Source organism: Bidens hawaiensis, unplaced genomic scaffold (assembly GCF_021521415.1).
Source record: "Bidens hawaiensis isolate Kalapana, Puna unplaced genomic scaffold, B.hawaiensis_p1.1 tig00002525_1, whole genome shotgun sequence".
Classification (NCBI taxonomy): domain Eukaryota; kingdom Viridiplantae; phylum Streptophyta; class Magnoliopsida; order Asterales; family Asteraceae; genus Bidens; species Bidens hawaiensis.
In genome coordinates, this window is record NW_027491138.1 from 2,424,202 (window position 1) to 2,445,830 (window position 21,629).

Consider the following 21,629-nt stretch of genomic DNA (forward strand, 5'->3'; position numbering starts at 1 on the left):
AAGGGTATCTTGGAGTTATTCTTGTTAGACAAAAAAATTACTCTAGTTATAAAATAGAGTAATTATATATAAAATAGAGTAATTATATACTAAGTAATTGAATCATATCATCGATAAATAATTTTTTGGTTTTTATCAAATAGAGTAATTACATTTAAAAGTAGAATAACTATAAAGTTGATGTTAGTTACTCTAATTATTAAATAATTACTCTAGTTATAAAATTAATTACTCTAGTCATACACTAACAAAAAGAAACCGATTACACACCAGAAAGTAATTACTCTACTTATAAATGTAATTGCACTTGTGTTCTATATGTAGTGTAATTTTGTTGTGTAAATAGAGTAATTATTATAATATCTCTATGTTTATTTTGTAAGTAGTGTAATTATCGTGTATAACTAGAGTAATTATTGAAACACATCTTATCATATGAAATCTTTGCAAATGCTCTGTTATTTCAATTTTTTGATGCTTTGATTTGTAAGCTTCAGTTCATCAATCAATAGATTCGCAAAAGCTACCATGGATCAATTAGTCCAATTCACAAGCTTCAATTGATTGATTAGTCCATTTTGCATGCTTCAATTAGTTCAATTAATTGATTAAGTTTGCCGCAGCCTCTTTCAAAATCACTATGCAACTACAAATTGATTGTTAAATCCGATTCGCAAGGCTCAATTGAACAATTGAATATGGCTTGCAAGTTTTGGTTCATAAATCCAAAAGAGCCAGTTCATTCTATTCAATGAATATAATTGATCGATTACATCCGACAATTTTGATTTGATCAATTTTATTTGAAAGAGAATGATAAGCTTACAAATTAAGATTTCACCATCGTTTAGTTTATAAGTTTCCTTCACTTCTTAGGTTTTTTTATGTTAATTACGAATTTGCCATCGTAATTTCACTTGGTTCGCACGGTTAGTAGGGTTTTTCTATTTGTATTTGATTTTTTCCACACACACATATATATATAAAAGAAATAGATTAAACTAGTATAACTTGCTAGACTAATTGCTTCTTATCTTATTTAATATTATTCTAGTATATATCTCCTAACACTCTCTTCTCAAGCCGAAGCATAGATGTTAATTATGCCTAACTTATTGCAGACATAGCAAAACTTTCATACAAGGCGAGACTTTAGTGAAAATGTCCGCTAACTTGAGCAAGCTAGGAAAATAATTAAGCCACATAATAGCCCTTCCCTTTAGTAGTGATTTGAAAATCCAAATTAGATATTTCCTGAAATAGCTTCAAGCACAGACCATCGGCAACATATATACATAATAGAATCAGTAGCCCGGAAGCAAACACGAGAGGGACATTAACCCACGGAATAAAACAGCTGAAGCAACTAGAACATGAGTTCCTCTTCTCACTATACCCTAGCAACAAAAAGGCATCAAGTTGGAACCCAGAAAGAAACAACAATAAACAGGATGTGGACGAAACACCTAGAACAAATCAGATGAGTGTGGCAGAAGACTAGACAGTGAATAAATCACCCCACATATGAATCCAACATATCAACTTGGCAACTTACCAAGAATAAGAGAAGCTCGCACACCTAACCAGACTCCCCCTTGAACAACAAACTTGGTTGCTCAAGTGAAAAACAAACAAATATACGAACCGAAGCATCTTGACTGGTTGCTCAACTCCGAACACGAACATAAACACAATACGAACTGAACCATCTTTACTCCCCTTGAACAACAAACTTGGTTGCTCAATACACACAAATAACTTGAATCCAAAACAGACTAGAAAATAACTAGGCATTAACTTAAGATGCACAAATCCTCAAAACCAAAATCGATCTTGTGATTGTGGGTGCTTCAGGATCACGTTTTGCGAGATAGTGGTATATGTGGGATGGATTCTGAAAATTCTTGTGCTTTGGCTTGTCTTAGTGATATGATTCCAAGCATTGATTTTAGCAGTTTCACTAACAAAGAGACCGTCCCATCTAAAGCCCAACATGCATTGACGAGTGCTATTTTTAGTAAAATTGTTCATGACATGGAGTTACACTTTGACATGACAAGTAGATAAAAAGCCATTTTTGAGTGTCCAACGAGCACCACATGCTCAAGATATTCTTCTTGCTATCCCTAAGGATGGGTTAGACCAGCATATGTCACAAATGGAGTATCGTACTATCCTTAAGTATCGCATTAGGATTCCTCTATTCCCGGTTGATGAGATATGTCTTGTTTGTCGCAAGGCGTGATTAGACTCATACGGGGAGTATGCGGTACATTGTAAAGAGATCCCGGGGTTCAAGTACCGACATGATCTGGTTAGGGATGCACTATTTGACATATTCAAGCGGGCCAGAATCTCTGTTAAGAAAGAAGCACCTGCGAATTTCTTAACTGATCTGTCGGAGGGAAGGTTATCTCTTTGACAGACTGACATTTGGATGGATATGATGAAAACATACGTGTGTGGATTTAACAGGGGTTTCCCCTCTTGTGGGCTTAGGGAGTACCGGTTTCACAGTCGGTCAAGCTGCTTTAAAAGCTGCTTCAGACAATGTGACTAAACATGAGAAGACATGTCTTGACAACCAACATTATTTATTACTTTTGCTTTTGACACTTTTGGTTTCCTTGCGCCTGAAGCTGTGAAGTTACTTAGCCTAGTTCAACAGGTCATGCATATTAATGCTATAACTCTAAGATCAGCGAATGTAGTTTTAAAAGATTTAGTTTTGCATTTCAAAAAGGGTAGCGGCGCAGCTTGTTGCCTGCTTGCGTTTTGTTTCGATGCAATCACTACCTTGCTTATTTGTCTTGTGATTGAACCAGAAGGCTATCACAAATTAACCAGAATTGATCTCTCACAAGAGATCAAAGCAGACGGCTATTAAAGTCACAACACAAAATTGATCTTAATGGAAGGAGATCGAACCAGAAGGCTGTTCAAAGCCTTAAGCCAAAAATCAAACTTCAACAGCAGGAGTTCAAACCAGACGGCTTTCAAAGCCATAGTATTAGTCGATCACTGGTGTATGACTAGAAGCATAAAACACATCTTAAATTTTCACCGGAATCCAAAGGTAGAAACACTTGAACAAAACCAAACGCGAAAGATAGCCTGAACATGGACCAAAGTAGCAACTAAAGCAGTAACAAAAATAGAACATCGAACAACGACCTGAGAGGAGACTAAAGTAGTAACAAGAACCGACAAGAACAAAAGTCAACTATCTATTCAATAACAGGAGTCAAACTAAAAGTCGAACCATCATTTAATTAGAAACCAGAAATTAATGGACCACAGAGCTAAGGTTTAATTGGAATTTAACGGACCAGATAACTGGGTTTTAACAGAAATTAACAGACCGGAGAGTTTGGACTTGGCTAGAGAATCTGGATATAGATTAAACAATCTGGACATGGGCTAGAGTCAAACTTAAATGAATGAAAATCAGAAATATAACTCAAGCATATTTTCTTTTTCTTTCCTTTATCCTTTTATGGCCTTTTCTTTGGTTTTTTGGCCCATGGTGTTGAATTTAGTGTCCAAGAAGGATCGGATATCTTACGTGGGGGATCAGATATCCTATGGGTAGAACCGAACTCAGTATCTGGTGCGAAACCGAAATGCACCAAATCAAAATCAAAATCAAAGTATGCGGGAGTGGTTGGAAACACGAGTTCAACTTTGTATTGGTACAAGAGTACAAGACTATAGATGGTAATCGTGATAGCATGAGTTAATTTTGAGAAAAATAATTGTATATGAATTCATCTGAGATATCTCAAATAAGAAAATAAGTCTTGGTTCTAATCATATTAGAAATCGTGTTAAAACTGCAAAATATTATCAACTTGTTAGCTCAAAACTAAAGAGGTCCAAATAGGTTAGCACCACCAGATATGTTTGAAAGTAATGTCTTCTGGTGGTGGTATATTTTTGATGATAAACGCTAGCAATCCGATGGTTTTGAGAATTGTAAGTATTTGCTGTTTCCAACTAAGATAGTTGTCTCCATTGAGTTAACCGAGATTAAACTTGCCATGCTTGCTTGGTTATGGTTGTTATTTGATGTTGAACTTATGCCAGCTGAAAATGTACATGTTTTAGCCGTTGATACTGGCAGAGATGCCAATGAAGGCGGTTAGAAATTTTACGTATTAAATGATTAGGGTTACAGTGGTCAAGCCGTTGGCTTTGATACCGTGAAGAAATTGAAGAACAAGAAGGCAAACAAAGATTGATTGTTATTGATTTTGATAGGTTGATCAACTGAACACAAAAGCTTATGTTGTATAAGTAATCATTGACCGATCAAAACTGAAGGAGGTAAGCATGATCTCTGAATTTAAAACTAACTAGATAACTAAAAACAAATGATAATTATCAAACTTAATAAATAATATCAAAATACAATATTACAACCAGAATTACCTTTCCAAAAAGGTCATAATAATTTGTTTATGGTATAAATAGGTGCACTTTGTTTCAGCATCTTCTACTCAAGCAAGCATCTGGGACTAGCTCGCTCGCTTCATCAGACGTCCCACTCAAGGTATCATACAGTGGCTTGTTTAATGTTTCGGGTAGGTAAAACATAAGAAACCCACCCACAATTCCACATGCCCCGAAGACCATAAATGAAAGATCACCACCCACAACTACCACAAAGGGTACCATTATGTTTCCAAATTGTCCCATTAGAGTTGCACATCCGAGTGCTGCATTTCTGACTACTGTTGGAAACAACTCCATCGCGTATACGAATAACAAATTAAAAGTCCCTGCTATCCCAAATATTCCCAAAATTCCACACACCATCCTCATTACCTTTAAATTCTCTTGGGTTCCAATCAAGCTGCCCATTATGCAAAATATCCCGCAAAACCACTGCGTTCCAACTCCTAGCGGTTTCCTCACGACCCTATCTATTAAGATTGCCGTCAAAAGATATGCTGGCATCTCCGCAACAGAATTTAGTAGCACACTAAGATAGAGGTTGGTTTTAAGGTTTTTGGCGTTTAAGGTTAGCCCATAGTACACCACTGCACTGGCATAATTGATTCCCATAAGTAAAAGCAAGCGTTTACGCATTAGTGGTGACTTGATTACGTCCATAACCGACCCTGTGACACTTTCAATTGTTCCAGTTTCTATACCTCTGTGTCCACAACTCTTGGTTTCATTGTCTAGGACAATATGGGCATTTCCAAGGAGGTGTTTGCCATTTGATTTGGCGATTTCATGCATGATCTTCATGGCTTGATCGGTTTTACCGCGAATGAGGTACCAACGAGGCGACTCAGAGATGAAAGGGAGCATGAAGACAAGGAAGACGACTGAGGGTATGGAAGAAGCAATGTAAAGATAACGCCATGATTGAACTATATAGGCTATGCCTGAAAGAAGAGCTACCCCAATTGAGAAGAAGTAGAAGGTGGACATGCCGACAATACCGCGCTTGGTGGGTCCTATGGGCTCGGTGGCGAGCACGAATGCACATAAACCGACCCCACCAGTGCTAAAGCCGGTTAGTAGACGAAGAAGGACATATATCCGGTAGTTGGGGGAGAGTGATGTGAGTAGGCCAAGGATGGCATTCATAATGCATACAATCGTGAGTGATCCTTTTCTTCCCAATTTTGAATCAGAAAGATGACCAAATACTCCACTACCTGCAAAATAAGATCTACCATGTGCTTAAGACTTAATATAAAGAAAATATGTTATTTAAGCATCCTAAAATGTAAAATCTTAAAAGCTTTGCTACTATTCAGTTCGTATCATTTTGCGTTCATATAAACATATAAATTTGGAAGCAAGATAAAAGAGAAATAGCACAAGAAAATGCCACATTAAAGGCACGATACTCTTGTATATCGTATGTACCATTATAAGGGCATATTTGAAATTTAAACTCACAAAAACTAACAATAAATAGTAATCTCAAGCTCTTGATTAAAACCAACTTATTTGATCAAAAAGCAGGCCATCAAACACCTTACCTTTTACCGTAGTACGTCGTTAAACTATATAAACACCCTACCTTTTACATGCTTACCAGACCTGATTACCTAATTAATATATATTTAATAATAATAATAATAATTAAAACTTAACTAATAATATGATACAAATCTTTTTTACTCTTTGTCACGTCTAAATTAGTATATTAAAAAGAAGCTAAGAAAAAAAAAATTGATTACTTATATTATATTCAATATGATACTATAACATGCTTATTTTTAAGGTCAACCAAAGGTCTCCTTTACTACTCAATGTAATCCTTTTTTATTTGAATAGTTTTAATTTTCTTTAAAAAAAAGCCTATACGGCTAGCCCGTATAGAATACAACATACAAATGGTACTTTTTATGGCCCGTTTATAAAACCTTTACTATTTTTATATGGCTCGTAATATAAGTGTGTTCTCCAATTATACGACCCATATAATGACCGGTTTGACTATGGTATATATAGTAAAGACATAATTACAAATTTTGTCTTTTAAACATAGACAGTTTATTAATTGGGTTCTTTAAAAAGTTCTCTTTCACCCGCTATCTTTTAAATGACAAAATGTTTTGTTTTTTTTGTCTTTTTGACTAATAGACATTTAAAAGTCCAGTTAAGTTGTATCATGTGCTAAATATTAGCCCTGCTTGCGGTGCGCACATATGATGTATATATGTGTGAACCCTCGGGTGGGCAAAAGTGAAATTGCACTAATTTTGACGTTATTTTATTAATCTCGTGAAAATAACGTTAATAGTGACGGACGGTTAATCAGGCATCATGTAGTGGCGTTGATAGCTGAAAGATAAGGGTACATGCACCGATCAGCCGGTGTCCCAATGATTGAGTGCTATGTGCCTTATGTCCAAGGCTTGATGCAAAACTACTATCGAGCCGGGGGTCTCACCGGAAGCAACCTCTCTATCCATATGGGGTAGAGGTAAGGCTGCCTACATCTTACCCTCCTCAGACCCTACCATAGCTTTGCTATTGGTGGGATATACTGAGTACGATGATGATGATGATGTGCTAAATATGTGACGGACATAATGGTAATTCCATTTTTACTTATACCCATTTCAGCATCTAATGAAAAAGGTGGCCCACTCAATTTAACAAATATCTAGATAGAAGGTGATGAACAAATGCGTACAGGTGGCTAGGGTTTCAATTTTCAACAAAACTATTTGATTCTGATTGGTGTGTGTATGGGGGGGGGGGGGGGGTTTAATTTGTAAAAAGAATTTATTTAATTACATTTGATTTTTAATTCATCTTGTTTTTTAAATAGTATTTTAGTTAATAGGTGAAATTACCATTTTGTCTATTACATGCTTGCAAGATGCTATCATTTAACTGGATTTTTGGATGAGCGTTAATTAAAAGGATAAAACGATATACTTTGTCATTTAAAATAAAACAAGTGAAATTGAATTTTTTAAAAGACTCAATCTATAAACAAAAAATTATTATTATTATTATTATTATTATTATTATTATTATTATTATTATTATGTTTAAAGGACAAAAACTATAATTTTGTTGGATATGCATGAACACATTACACACCTCTTAAAAGTTTAGAACTATAATGATAAATTTCAGCTGCTATAAGTACACATATTTGAAGAAATCGGAGGGTTGTTTACCGATCATGCAGCCAACGAAGAACAAGGCCTGAACCAACCCAACCTTATATTTTTGTCCACACACAAGTCCCCACTCGGCCACCGTTGACCACCCGTCACTTACCCATCGCCATGACCCTTGCTCAAGCCCACACATACTTTTGTCCGAATCCCATACGCATCCAGAACCAGGATCACATGTCCAATCAAGTTCACGGTCAGAAAAAATCATGACCATTGTGTGGAAGGCATCCGGTACCCATGCCATACTCGTGAGAAAGAAATGCTTAGATTGCCAAAACCCAAACTCACCACAATATTTTGTTAACATTTGGTCAGTAGAGAGCTCTCTAGCGATTGCCCATGTTCCGCGGTGGTGCCTGCTTCGACAGGAGGGAGGAGAGGTGGCAGAAGATCATCCAGCACCCTTTTATTGGAAGGCATTGGTGGTGCTACGTGGTGGATTATATATGAAACATATAGTTTAGTTATATAGGGAAAGAAGTGTTGACTTTGTTATGTTAGGCATATTAATTAAGTATTTCTTCATGCATATGCATAAATGACATAATTCACGTGAGCATTGACCATTGAGGGCGACCTAACACCAACTAAGGAGGACAAAAACGAGTAAAACTTGCTAATGTTAATAAATAACTACCACTTGTGCACGCGTGATGCGGCACAATGACAAGTGGGAGCATGCGGAGCTAGAAACTTCATGAAAAAAATGAAACCTTGGCGTGTACCCAAGCGTTCGACTGGGACTTTGATATTGTTTGAAACACTACTTAAAAAAAAAACTTTGAGAATTAGTTAAAGGAACAGACAAAAAAAAAAAAACTCACGAACAATGGAAAACAAAACAAAGAAAATGTCTAGGCAACTTTAAAGGCTTGTACATTCGTGCTTCGATTTCTTATACATCTTGACAACTCGGCCTTGAATAAAATTTGCATCAAAACATAAATTCAAATGAACATCAAAACATTATGTTTGAAATTCAATTTTATAAAAGATAAACAAAAGAAAAATATTGTACGCATGACACGTATCATTGTCATGATGGTTCAAGAAAATAGAATTAACAAATATATGACACACTATAGGGCTTAAATGGGTATACACGAATAAGTAAAGATGAGAAGGCGAATTGTAAGTGAGTAGTGACTCTCCTCATGTGATGATGGTGGTGTCTTGTACTTCATGCTTCCACACTTGTTTGAGTAGTAACTTCATCTCGTCAAGACTTTGCAAATTCAATAAAAACTACTAATTTGACCCGCGAAACATTAACGTACACACATAAGTTTGTTATGTGAATCTATGTACAAAGTTGTTCACCATCAACTACAAGACGCATTTTAGAGTACCATTAATAGCAACATGAAAGCGTGACACATATTCTTTATCCTGAATTATAGGGAAAGAAAAAAGAAACTCTAGTAAAAAAGAGTAGACAAGAAAATAAATGCTGCTATCAAATTGCATTCTAAGTTTTATAATAAATCATATTTAGTACTATAACAATATTCGGCAAAATGCATCTCAGGTGAGTCAGGTCAACCCAACTATAGCTCGTATAAAAAGTTTCCGTTTTAACTCATTATCTTAATCTTTGCTCAGTTAGTTGATCTTCCCTCCGACTACTATATTTGTTCCATATTGCATGTAAAGCCCGTATCTGTCAAAAGAAGAATGCATAGTTTGATTTTGAGAAGTCAAATATGAAATGTGTCTTAAGTTATCTTGTGTTATAGTGAGTACACGCCACCCTCTGCCTTTTTGACAAATGGTTTTCTACTAATTTTACACCTCGCCAATACCACCTCATTTTTTTCAAAGATTTAAATGTTTTTGCTGCTGGAATCTTATGTAGTAAGTTTGTGACTTGCTTAAGAAAGCTTGAAGGCTTTTTCCATCCAAAATTGCTTAGAGACAGAACTGGATCACTTAAATGATACTCCTATCTCAATTTAAAATGTCCAATTTGTTGGTTTACAATTTACATCAATAATTGTTTGTAATCTGCATATCAAACAATTATTATAACTTGATGCAGGTAAGAGCTTTGCAGGTGCACTAACGCGTCAAATACAGCCAAGGCTAGATCTCTAGATAACTAAAGGGCTATAGAAGTTATACGACATGCAAACATAAAAAGCCAAGCCGTTTGGATTTTAAATCGGGTAGCCTGTTTCGGTTTGTGCGGTTCGATCGGTTTCAAAATTATGTGAACACCCCAAGGATTAACTTTCAGTATTGGTATTAGTTGAACTCAATTATCTCAACATTAAACGTTTGCACTAAAGCATATCCTTCCAATTTTGGTTACACAAGTTCAGATTCTTTTTGGTTTTGTCTTTGGTTTTTTGTTGATTAAGTAGGTGATGAAAAATATAACGCCTACACAGGGGAATTATAATATCACATAACTTTCAAAAAATGTGTAATAGTGTTAGGGCATGGTTGTGGACTTTGGAAGAAAGGGCTTTAATAGAGCCTTAAGAGAAAAAAGTGATGCAGTGTGGCGTCATGTAGCCTTGGTAAGGATTTTAAGGTTCCTTATGTTTTTTCTAAAAAAGGTTTATGTAGGCTCTTTTGTCTGCGCCGCGCAGACCATGTTCAGACGTTGTCATTTGCAGACTATTTGTTTTTTCGAAGACGTTTCATTAAAAAAAAGTTTGAGCGAACTCTTCTTGGTGCAGACTTGATCATCCACTTCTAAAATCTTCTAAGGTGTGCAGAGGGTTAAACACCACCTACCAACACCCGCTATCCACCACACCACCACCACCTACCGTCCACCACCACTATCTACCACCGCCGTTCACCACTGTACCACCACCGCCCATCGTCGCCACCGCCCACTGTCCACTACAACTATCACCGTTCACCACCACCACCATTCACCATCACAGTTCATACACCACCACTAATTTATTTTAGTAGTCTACACACTTTAAAAAACAAACAATCTTCTTTTTGTAGATTACAGAGGTTTGGTCCACCTCTTCTTCTACAAAGTATGTTTGCAAATATGGTCCGAAAACTACAGAAATTTAATCTCTGAAAAATAAAAACACCTAAATCTCTAATGGTGTTTTGTGGGCCTTTATTGAAATATGGTAATGGTTGAGTTGCTGTATGTAGGGATGGCAATGAAACCCGAACCAGATGGGAAAACCCGAAACCCGATAAAAATGGGATGGGTAATACTCGACCCGTTAGGGTTTGGGAGTGGTTTTGAAATTCTTCGCGGGTTTGGGACGGGTTTGGAATTTCTAATATATGGAATGTGTACCTTATGTTAAAATGCATTTGATGGTACTAGGTTCAAACACGCATACGCATAGACTTAGGTGCCGTTTGTTTTTTTATAGGTAAAATGTCTGTAGTCTGCGGACCACATCTATAGAAGAAGAGGTGTACCAAACCCCTGCAGTCTGCAAAAAGAAGAAGACTTCTTTTTTTTTTGAACGTCTGTAGATTGCTAAAATAAACTAGTGATGGTAACTGTGGTAGTGGGTGATGGTGTTGTTGGATAGTAGTGGTGGTGGTGGTGGCGGACAGGGGGTGGTGGTGGATGGCGGTGGTGGGTGGTGGATAGGTGGTGGTGGTGGACGATGGTGGTGGCGGTGGGAGGGTGGTGGGGGTGGACGGTGGTGGTGGCTAATGGTGGGTGGGTGATGGATGGTGGTGGTGGCAAACGGTGGGTGGTGGTGGTGATGGGTACTGGGTGTTGGTAGGGTGTGATGTTTTAACTCTCTGCATACTTTAGAAGATCTCAAAAATGGATGGGCTAAGTCTGCATCAAAAAGAGCTTGTGCAGATGTTTTTTCAGTGAAACGTCTTCGAGAAAACAAACAGTCTGCAGATATCAATGTGTGCGCGTGGTCTGTGCGGCGCAGACAAAGAGTTTGCACAGACCTTTTTCAGAAAAACAAACAGTACCTTAAATACATTTGATCAGACTTGTTGTGGTAGTGGAGGCTGGCAATGGTGGTGAAGGCGGTGGTGGAGGCCGGTGGTATATTATTTATTGCCTTATTATTATTATAGTAAAAAATTCCACATAAGCGTATATCATGGTCCACACCAGCAAAACTAAAGGAATCTAACCCCATTAGTAAAAGATCGTTGCCGACCAATAAGTCGAAACTTGGGACTGTTATGATATGTTTTTAACTTTGGAATAGCGCAGGCCAACAGAACAAAGTTTAAATTATTGAACTCCAATATATTATCTATAATATATATAAAAGAAAACCCAAAAATCCTACGTGTCGTGATGTGGTCGCTCCCCCTTTTTATGGAAGCCACCAGATTGCTTGAATTTTAAATGGAGGCCTCTCATTGATTTAACCCAAATTCATGGGTATGGGTCTTACCAAAACCAGATAGCTCTTAAACGGGTTATAACATCTCATTAAATTAAAAATTAATATTACCAATTATTTGTAAAAGATCGTTGCCGACCAATAAGTCGAAACTTGGGACTGTTATGATATGTTTTTAACTTTGGAATAGCGCAGGCCAACAGAACAAAGTTTAAATTATTGAACTCCAATATATTATCTATAATATATATAAAAGAAAACCCAAAAATCCTACGTGTCGTGATGTGGTCGCTCCCCCTTTTTATGGAAGCCACCAGATTGCTTGAATTTTAAATGGAGGCCTCTCATTGATTTAACCCAAATTCATGGGTATGGGTCTTACCAAAACCAGATAGCTCTTAAACGGGTTATAACATCTCATTAAATTAAAAATTAATATTACCAATTATTTGATATGAAAATCCTATAAAATAGGGATATACTAAAATTTAATATCTAATTTAAAAAGAAAAAGATATTATTTATAATTAATAAACAATTTTGTAGTAAAAAAGATAAGCGAGTCAATGGTCACCAAATCCAGATACCTTTTAAACGGGTTATAACATATCAATTATTTATGAAACATTTTCATCATCAAACCCTAAGTATATTATTAACTTTCTTACAATAAAGAAAATTAAAATTCAAAAAATAAATATTAAAAAACAAAAAATGTAAAACAACCATTCTCTCAAGCCATCAGATTGCTTTAAAATCCAAAAAATAAATATTAAAAAACGAAAAATGTAAAACAACCATTCTCTCAAGTTATCAGATTGTTTTATTTGTAAATGAAGGCTTCTCACGCATTTTACCCGAATTCACGGGTGAAGGTCTCACCAAACTCAGATAGCTCTTAAACGAATTATAACATCTCATTATATTAAAAATTAATATCATCAAATATTTGATAAGAAAATCCTATAAAATACGGATATACTAAAAATTAATATCCTATTTTATTTAAAAAAGATATTATTTACAATTAAGAAACAGCTTTATAATAAAGAAAATAAACGGGTAATGGGTATCACCAAACCCAAATAGCTTTTAAACTGGATTATAACATAACATTTATTTTTGAAACAATTTTATCATCAAACCTCAAGTATATTAATTATTAACTTTCTTATAATAAATATAATCAGAATCCAAATATATACATACATACATATATATATATATATATTAAAAACGAATAATGTAAAACAACCCCCGTAATACGTGGGATAAAATATATATCTAATATATATATAAACGAAACCTAAAAAATCCTACGTGTCGCATTCTGGTCGCTCCCCACCCCTTATGGAGCCACCAGATTCCTTCATTCCTGAATGGCGAGCTCTCATTGATTTAACCCAGTTTAGACCCGTTTAAGCTTTACACGGGTCATAAGATCTCAAAATATCATAGAATCCTTAATTAATTTGAGAAATCCTAACCTTTCTCTCCCCACCAAAATGTCGTGGCTTCTTCCCCGTTTCTCTAACCTTCTGTTCTTTCCGTGTGACATTCGTCAATTTCGGGTCTTATTTGTATTCGTTTTTGTATTTGTTTATTATGTAAACCGACCCGATTTGTAAACCGAAGCTTATGTTATAATCAAAATGATGGATTTATGTTACAATATTGTTTCACACTTGTTGGGTCTTGAAAACATCCTATTTTTATTTTTATTTATTTATTTATTATTTTTTTTTTTTGTTTTGTGTTTTTGTCTTGATCCATTTTGCATGAAAACTCTTGTGTCTCACACCCATATTTGACCACCAACATTACCCTATATATACACCACCTTTCCTCTTCATTTTCCCTTGCTACAACTCCAAAAAAAAAAAAAAAAACTCGCTCAAAAATCAAAGATTCAGGGTTATCTTCTTAAGTGTTCTTGAAGGTTTTAGTCTTTCATCTTAATTAGTTTATGTAGCCTTATTAATACTTGTTTATGGTTGTGCAACATATATATAATATGCACCCCTTGTTTACCTTTGGTAGTTACTTCTCCGATTCCCGGTCGGTGAGGTTTCGGACCTCATAAGGCAAAGCTTCATGGAGGACTTCGTGTCTTTGATATATATACATCTATATAACTTGTTCATACATATTAATCTTGCTTATTTTAGTTTGTTGGTCATGTTTACAAGTTCCATGGTTATGGGTTTTTAACAGTCTATGCTTCGGTTTAACTGTAAATAGCTCTAAACCGTAAACCGAACTTTGTTACTAGTTTTGTTAAATAATTGTTAAACATACTTATTGTTAGATCTAAGTTTCTAAAATCATTTTTACAAATTCCATGGTTATGGGTTTGTAGAATCTTACCTCGGTCTTAACCCGAAACACGATCCGAACTGAAAACCGAACTTTTGTTTAAACATTTTATTGTTAACTTTTGGTTGTAAAACTTAAAGTATTTTTTATTTGAACATTATTATACAAGTTTTTTAGTGTTTGGACATGTGGAAACCATCTATGAACTTGTTTTGAGATGGAAACCGAACCAAACCGATTCTTACTCGATTAAGACACACAAGTGTGTTTTTTTTTAGCCATCAAGACTTGTATATTTCTTTAAAAATAGTTACAAATTGATTTTTAAATATTTTCTTAAGTACTTGGAAATGTTGGATCCAACTTGATCTCATAACAAAGTTTGGACCGACAAAACCGAACATTCGCTTAACGTGCATTGTTAGTTCTAAAACAATGGAACTACATAACTTGGTTAAGTCTTATTAAATTTTATTGAGTTATCTCATAACATTCAATATTTTGGACAGTTGACTTTGGGTTTGACCAATTATCAAGACCCGAACCGACAACCCGAACACTCAATAATAAAAAAACCGTTTTAGTATCTTTATTCCAAAGGGATTTGCATTCTTGCATTTTACCCACCTCATTACTTAACATAGGTTGAGTAAATATTAAGGTTAGATACTTTAACCCGGTTTCGAGCAAACTTACATTTTTAAAGGGTTATTATTATAAATTCTTAAATAGTTACATTTTAAAACCTTGAACTTTAATTATTTACATTTCTCAACATTTATTTTGTTTAAAGACCTTCAAGACAACCTTTCTAAATTCAAGACTTCTTTTCCTTTTAGGCATTGTGCGTTAAACTCGTCATTCCGACAAATCTCCGAATTATCATCTTTCAAGTTTACTACTTGAAGGTGAGTACTTCATACCCCATTTTCCATCTTTTATTTTGGGAGTGACATTTCATACTTATTCAACAAAATGCTTTATATTTGAATCTTAAACCACAAACGTAGTTGTATACTTTACCTAAATAATTGCTCGATTTGGTGTTCTATGCTTATATGCCTATGTGTTTATCGCTTTTGGTTGGTGGAATTATAAAATCCTAGACTATTTGGCATCCTCTTATTGCAAGGTGTCATTAACGTAATGCAATTAACGATAACTATAAAATCATAGACTATTTGGCATCCCCTTATAGCTAGGTGTTGCTAATGTGTTTAGCGATATCTATTTATCCATATTACCGCTTTTATTTATCGTTTCGTATGCAAGTTTTGTGGCTATCTTTATTATATACTAATATGATTAAACTTATGAATTGCTCACTAACCTTTGTGTTGACAAACTTTATTTTATGAAATGTTGCAGGTTTGCATCTTGGTTGATTTATGATTGTGAAGAAAACGACATCAAAGACCTTAGGATATTAGTAAAAAATGAACAATATCAAATTTGTCATATTTTGTGATATCTTGTTTATGGTTATTTTATGGATAATTGTTATGTGACATTTTCGATGTTGTGAAATGAAATGAGTTTATTAAATACTGTCACTTTAATTAGTGTCATGTGCTTATGGACAATTGTTACACCTCGGCATGTTCCGCCGCCTTTGGTCGGGGTGTGACATTCTGCTTCACCTTCATGCTTTTCTTCAACCACGCCGATTATCCTCATCACTAGCAGTTATCTCTCTGATTAGCTTTTTTAGATCCAAAAGATAAGCCCACAGTTTTTTAATATCTAATCACATTCATCGTTTTCGTATGTATGCAATAAATATCCTTTCAGTTCGATCTCGATGATGTCTCGATGCTTTCTATACCCTCCTCCTGGTCAATAAAGGAATGGAGCTACACACGACGCCTTGATCAAGTCGATTAGTTGTTAAGAATGCCTTTTCAAATATGTAATCTTTCTTTCTATGATGTTCATGTCAAAGTCAAAATAAGGTTGTATCTTTGTATGTATATCTGAACCGTGTAGTTAAGATAAAATATGTATGTTCAAGGTGTTGTGATTTTGGACAATCAGAAGAGCACATGTATGCCGTTATCAATGTTTTTATCAACGATTGTTTGGATTGTTGGTTCAATTTGGGCTAAATAAGATTATGATTTGATTATAATATTATTTACTGGTTTTTGATTGATGAACTGTTGAGGTTCAATAAAATTAAGTGGCATCTTAAAATGATATGAAGGCTGATTAAATGTTATATTTGTTACTTGGTGAACATTGTGATTTAGATTTGATGTTTGCTAATTGGAATTCAGAATAATATAGGGCTAACCAATTTCCTAGCGCCTAGGTTAGAACACGATTGATGCTATAACTAATAGCTTTCAACATTATTTTTTCTAATATTATGTTGATATGAGTGTTCTGGAGCAATCTGTATTTATGTAGGATAAGCTTTCGTGTTAAGAGTATTTTGTAACATTGTTGATAAATAGTTGAGGTGTTAGGGCATGTTTTTAGAGTAAGCATGATAGTAGAACCCTTGGTGTTGAATGCTGGGCTTTTCTATACTAATAGAGTTAATTACTATATCATGTATAACCTTTATATTCAACTGTCAAAATTTATAACCTGACAATTCACATGTGGAGAGTGTATTTTGAACAACGACAATTCTAATTTGAGAATTTGCACAATATTATTATTTATAAAAAAATATATAAATTAACATCTTGAGGTAGTGTTTAGGGGTTCTGTGATTTATATTTTATAGATAAAAAACAGACGAACACAAAGGAAAACAATATAAATTTGATAATTAACATTAAATAGAAATTAAGAAAAGAGAAACAAAATTGATGACCTTAATAGTTAAGGTTTGCTCAGCAGGATTGTTTTGTAACAAAAGTGATGTGAAATTGAATTATGTTGGTTACACAGTTTGACCTCAAAAGTTACAATGTTATTTCTTTTGTTTATGAAGGTTAAGATCACATATAATTGGAAAAAAAAAACTAAACAGATGCGTTGATAACAAATTTTGGGTGTGTCATGTTTGTTGATAACAGTTCAAATGGATAAAATAGAGAAAATAGGTTAAAAGAACAAATAGATTGAAAGACAAGTAAGATGTATTTATATGCCTACAACATAGTAAATCATTTCTTTACAAAACGATATTTTTTTGATATAGTTTTTATGACCATATTTAATATGATGACAAAAGAATATAATATGATTGTGGGTCAACTCTGACTCTTTTGACTTTGCACATTGATAGAAATTACCTCTACTGATCTTAACCAATTTTTACCTATAAGATCATAACTGAACCAAGAAAGCTACTTGATCTTTGATGTAAAATGACACAGTTTTCAGGGTGCATATATAATCGGGAGGCCGAGGGTATTTGTCCAAATGTAAATCATAGTTGGGGACCTTCGTCAATGGGCCCGCTATTTATCGTTGGCAAACAACGGTATAATATTTAAAATTTAGATGCGTTCACTTAATGAATGATGTTGTTTGATCTTAAAAAAACTTGACTTTTTTTTATTCTTTGTCACCGCAGGCTGACAATTGAATTTGGCTTATTAGTACACCTATTTTGTAGCTAATTGGATTGGCTCATGTGTCGACACCAACCATGCACAGATGTTTGATAGATTGTTAGGACTTTAAGTCCAGTTAAGTTTTATAAAAAAAAGTTACATGGTGGTTACTTTATAGGTGTATCAAAATCTTTTACATAACATATAACAGTTAATTATTGCAGTAGGAGATTAGAGAAACTTAATAAGAGGGTCACACATTTGACCAATCTTTTACTCTAATGTCGTTCTCTCATAGCCGCTACCCAACCTGACTCGACGTGTTTTGTCTGTTTCATTATACGCTTTAGACAAACCATTTTGTTACGTATGTTGATTTTATTATTACTTATTTTTTTATTTTAAAATTTCCTTCTTAACAACAGGGATTCAAGATCGCTATTTGATAGTAGAAGGAATTCCACATGTAAAAGTAAGCGTCTTTTTCGTTTATTTTATAAAGTAAGTTTATATGCTTGCTTATATTCTTGATTTTATTATCTCTTACTTTTATGCTTGCTTATATAGTTATACTTCAATATAAAAACTGATTATTTAAATTGAATTATTAATAGTATTTTATACATTTCAATCATTGACTAACATATATACGGAGTGTTGGGTCATGGAACCTAACAAGGATCATACTAGGGACACTCAGACACCCCTATACATAGGGTTATACGGGGCCCATACATCCCGTATAAGACTATATGGGTGGGGGTATATGAAATCCTATACGCCCCATACAGCCCTATACGAGACGTATTGGTTGGTTTTTAACAAAAAGGTGTGGGTGTCTCTAGAATTCCTCTTAAACAACCTTATATGATTTTTATGTCATATTATGACATCTGACATAATCTGTTTTGCAGAAGATAAATCAAGGAAAGAAGTTGATTTATTAGACTTAAGAGTTGGAAAAATAATGCATGTTTAGGTGTCAAAATTTCCATAAATTGATACTGAGAGGCAGTGATTATTTTGCTGGAAATGGTACCCAGGAAAGTGAGATTGAAAATCCTCTCGAAGATCTTAGATGTAATTGAAAAAATAGCATTGATTCTGTTGTAAAAAAATGTCAATAAATAGGTACTGTGTCAGTAAATCCTTTCATCATCGAACCATAAGTTAATTTCTCTCCTCTACGTAATATCCATCGCTGGTCTATCCTCTCCATCACCGGTTAACTTCCGATTATAACCAACCATCGTCAACCTTCGCTCTCATGCATCAACCATCATCATCACTTACATTAACCGCCCTTCTTTGTTGGATTTCTCCTATGTCGCCATTATGAAAAGTTCGTGAACATAACCGAACGTAAATGAACATAACTGAACTATAGTATACGAACATATATGAACAAACATAAACGAAAACAAAGAAACATACAAGAATATAAATAAACATGCTTGAATGAAAACAGACGAATAAATATAAAACATTAAGTTAATGATTTATTCAATGTTTCATACTTTCATTCAAAAGTGAACATAATCAAACATAAATGGATCAAAATTGGTACAACTATATTACAAACTTCCTTTCAATCATTCAAATTACAATATAAAAAAATATATTAACAATATTATAAACGATAAATGTAAAATAACCCCCGTAACACAGGGGCTAAAAGCTAGTTATTTAATAATCATTAATAGTTTAGACAGCAAAACTACGTGTTCTGAATGTATTTCGCAAACCTACGTGTCCTTGAATGTGTCTCGCAAACCTACGTGTCCCGCAAACCTCGAAGATTTCACACCGAACTGACAATTTTTGGTAGGCCTGTTATCATTTTGTTGTTCAGCCCAAAACACCGAAGTGACCATTTTTGGTAGGCCTGCTATCATTTTGTCTTTCATAGATCAAACAAAAGCATATAGCACCGAAAAGAAAATCATAGTGAGAGATTTAGAGTACATTGTGATCCATCGCGAACCTTTTTATTTTAAGATGATGTATGATATCATATTTATTTTTTCAGTTACTAATATTAGAAGTTTATAGCTACAAATATTTTTATTTTTATCAATTATTCCGTTGTTCGGTTTTTAAACCGGTTCAATCATTCTCAGTGATCCGACAAGTAAACCAATAGAGTACTTGTCCGATGTTGTCATATATATTCTGAAAACACTAGCTTACAATGCTTTGATATAGCATGGACTTATACAATACAACATCATTAAGCATTTAATATATACCCCACTTCATTCTTTTCCTTCTATATAAGCACCCCCATCCCCTTCCCTCCATTTGCATTCTGTAACGAAAACCTCTACCTTAATCTGAACCAACTTATTAGACAACCATGCTTAAAGCTTCAAGTTTCCGACATGATCTATCCTTGAACGATTACACTCGCACCCAGAATAACAAAAACGCTCTTCAGTTCATCGAAGATGTGACCTCTAATCCTGATCAAGTCCAGCAACAAGTCCTCTCAGAAATCCTCACACAAAATGCCAACGTCGAATACCTCAAACGCCATGGTCTTTCCAGTCGAACCGACCGAGAAACGTTTAAGAAACTTATACCGGTCATCACTTATGAAGACCTCCAACCAGATATCACACGTATCGCAAATGGTGAAAAATCCCCGATTTTATGCTCTCGGCCTATTTCAGAATTCTTAACAAGGTACGTACGTACGACATTATATATACATCATATATATAATTACGAAATATGTTTTTATATTTTGATTGTGCAGTTCTGGGACATCCGGAGGTGAGAGGAAACTGATGCCCACCATCGAAGATGAGCACGAACGAAGGTCATTGTTGAACTGGATTTTGATGTCGGTGATTAACCAGTTTGTGCCTGGGTTAGATAAAGGCAAAGGGATGTATTTCTTTTTCGTTAAACCCGAAGCCAAGACTCCGGGCGGGCTGGTGGCTCAACCCGTTTTAACTAGTTACTTCAAAAGCTCTCATTTTACACAAAGACCATATAGCCCTTACACAAATTACACCAGCCCAAACGAAACCGTTCTCTGCCCGGATTCCTACCAAAGCATGTATTCCCAGATGCTTTGTGGGCTGTGTTTTAATAAAGAAGTTCTTCGGGTGGGGTCGGTTTTTGCTTCCGGGTTTATCCGGGCTATCCGGTTCTTGGAGAACAAATGGGCGGTTTTTGTTAAACGAGACGATATTTAAGGGCGGTTCGGTAAATCTCATGGGGTGGCTTGGAGGAGATTTTAAATAATAATTCGTTTATTATTTATTAATAAGTTAGTCTTATTTTAATTAAGTTAGTCTTTATCCTAATTCCTATTTGAGTTTGGCTCAAATTGTGTATTTGAGTTCGAGTAGGATTAGGCCAAAGGATATCTATATAAGCCTTTGGTATTTGATGTATTATTTAAGTTTTTCCCATTCGTTGGTTTTCTTAATAAGTGTTGAATTATTTTGTTTGTCAAATATAGTTCCAGTAGGTGCAATTTAATTACTTTGAGATCAAAGTAATTGACCTCTTCTTGTTCGTACAGTAGAGGCACACAACACCAATAGCAATTGTTGAGTTCTGCAGCATAAGGCAACCCTTTTCTTGTTTGTGCAAAAAGGCACTTGAGCTGCAATATTATTTTGACATCACTTGTGAACCTCTCTCGGTTTAACAAGTGGCATCAGAGCCGGGATTATGAACGTTCGTACGTAATCAATTTTAGCCGATCGAAGTCCAGCCAAGAGATTAGTCTCACGGACGATTGCCTTTGGCGATTATCCGGGTCTGTAGATCGTAAGCTAAGCAGGTGAAGAAAAGAAGCAGGCGTA

The 21,629-nt window shown here is 34.9% G+C and overlaps 2 pseudogenes across 1 annotated transcript; one reads left to right on the top strand and one right to left on the bottom strand.

The window, feature by feature from the left end:
- Window positions 1-4,485: 4,485 nt before the first annotated feature.
- Window positions 4,486-8,084, bottom strand: LOC143620096 (organic cation/carnitine transporter 4 pseudogene; annotated as a pseudogene). Its single transcript, XR_013151290.1, has 2 exons — window positions 7,662-8,084; window positions 4,486-5,672 (listed from the first exon to the last, which is right to left on the bottom strand). The product of XR_013151290.1 is annotated as an organic cation/carnitine transporter 4 pseudogene (transcript).
- Window positions 8,085-20,164: 12,080 nt separating this feature from the next.
- On the top strand, window positions 20,165-21,011 carry LOC143620097 (indole-3-acetic acid-amido synthetase GH3.6 pseudogene; annotated as a pseudogene).
- Window positions 21,012-21,629: the final 618 nt, after the last annotated feature.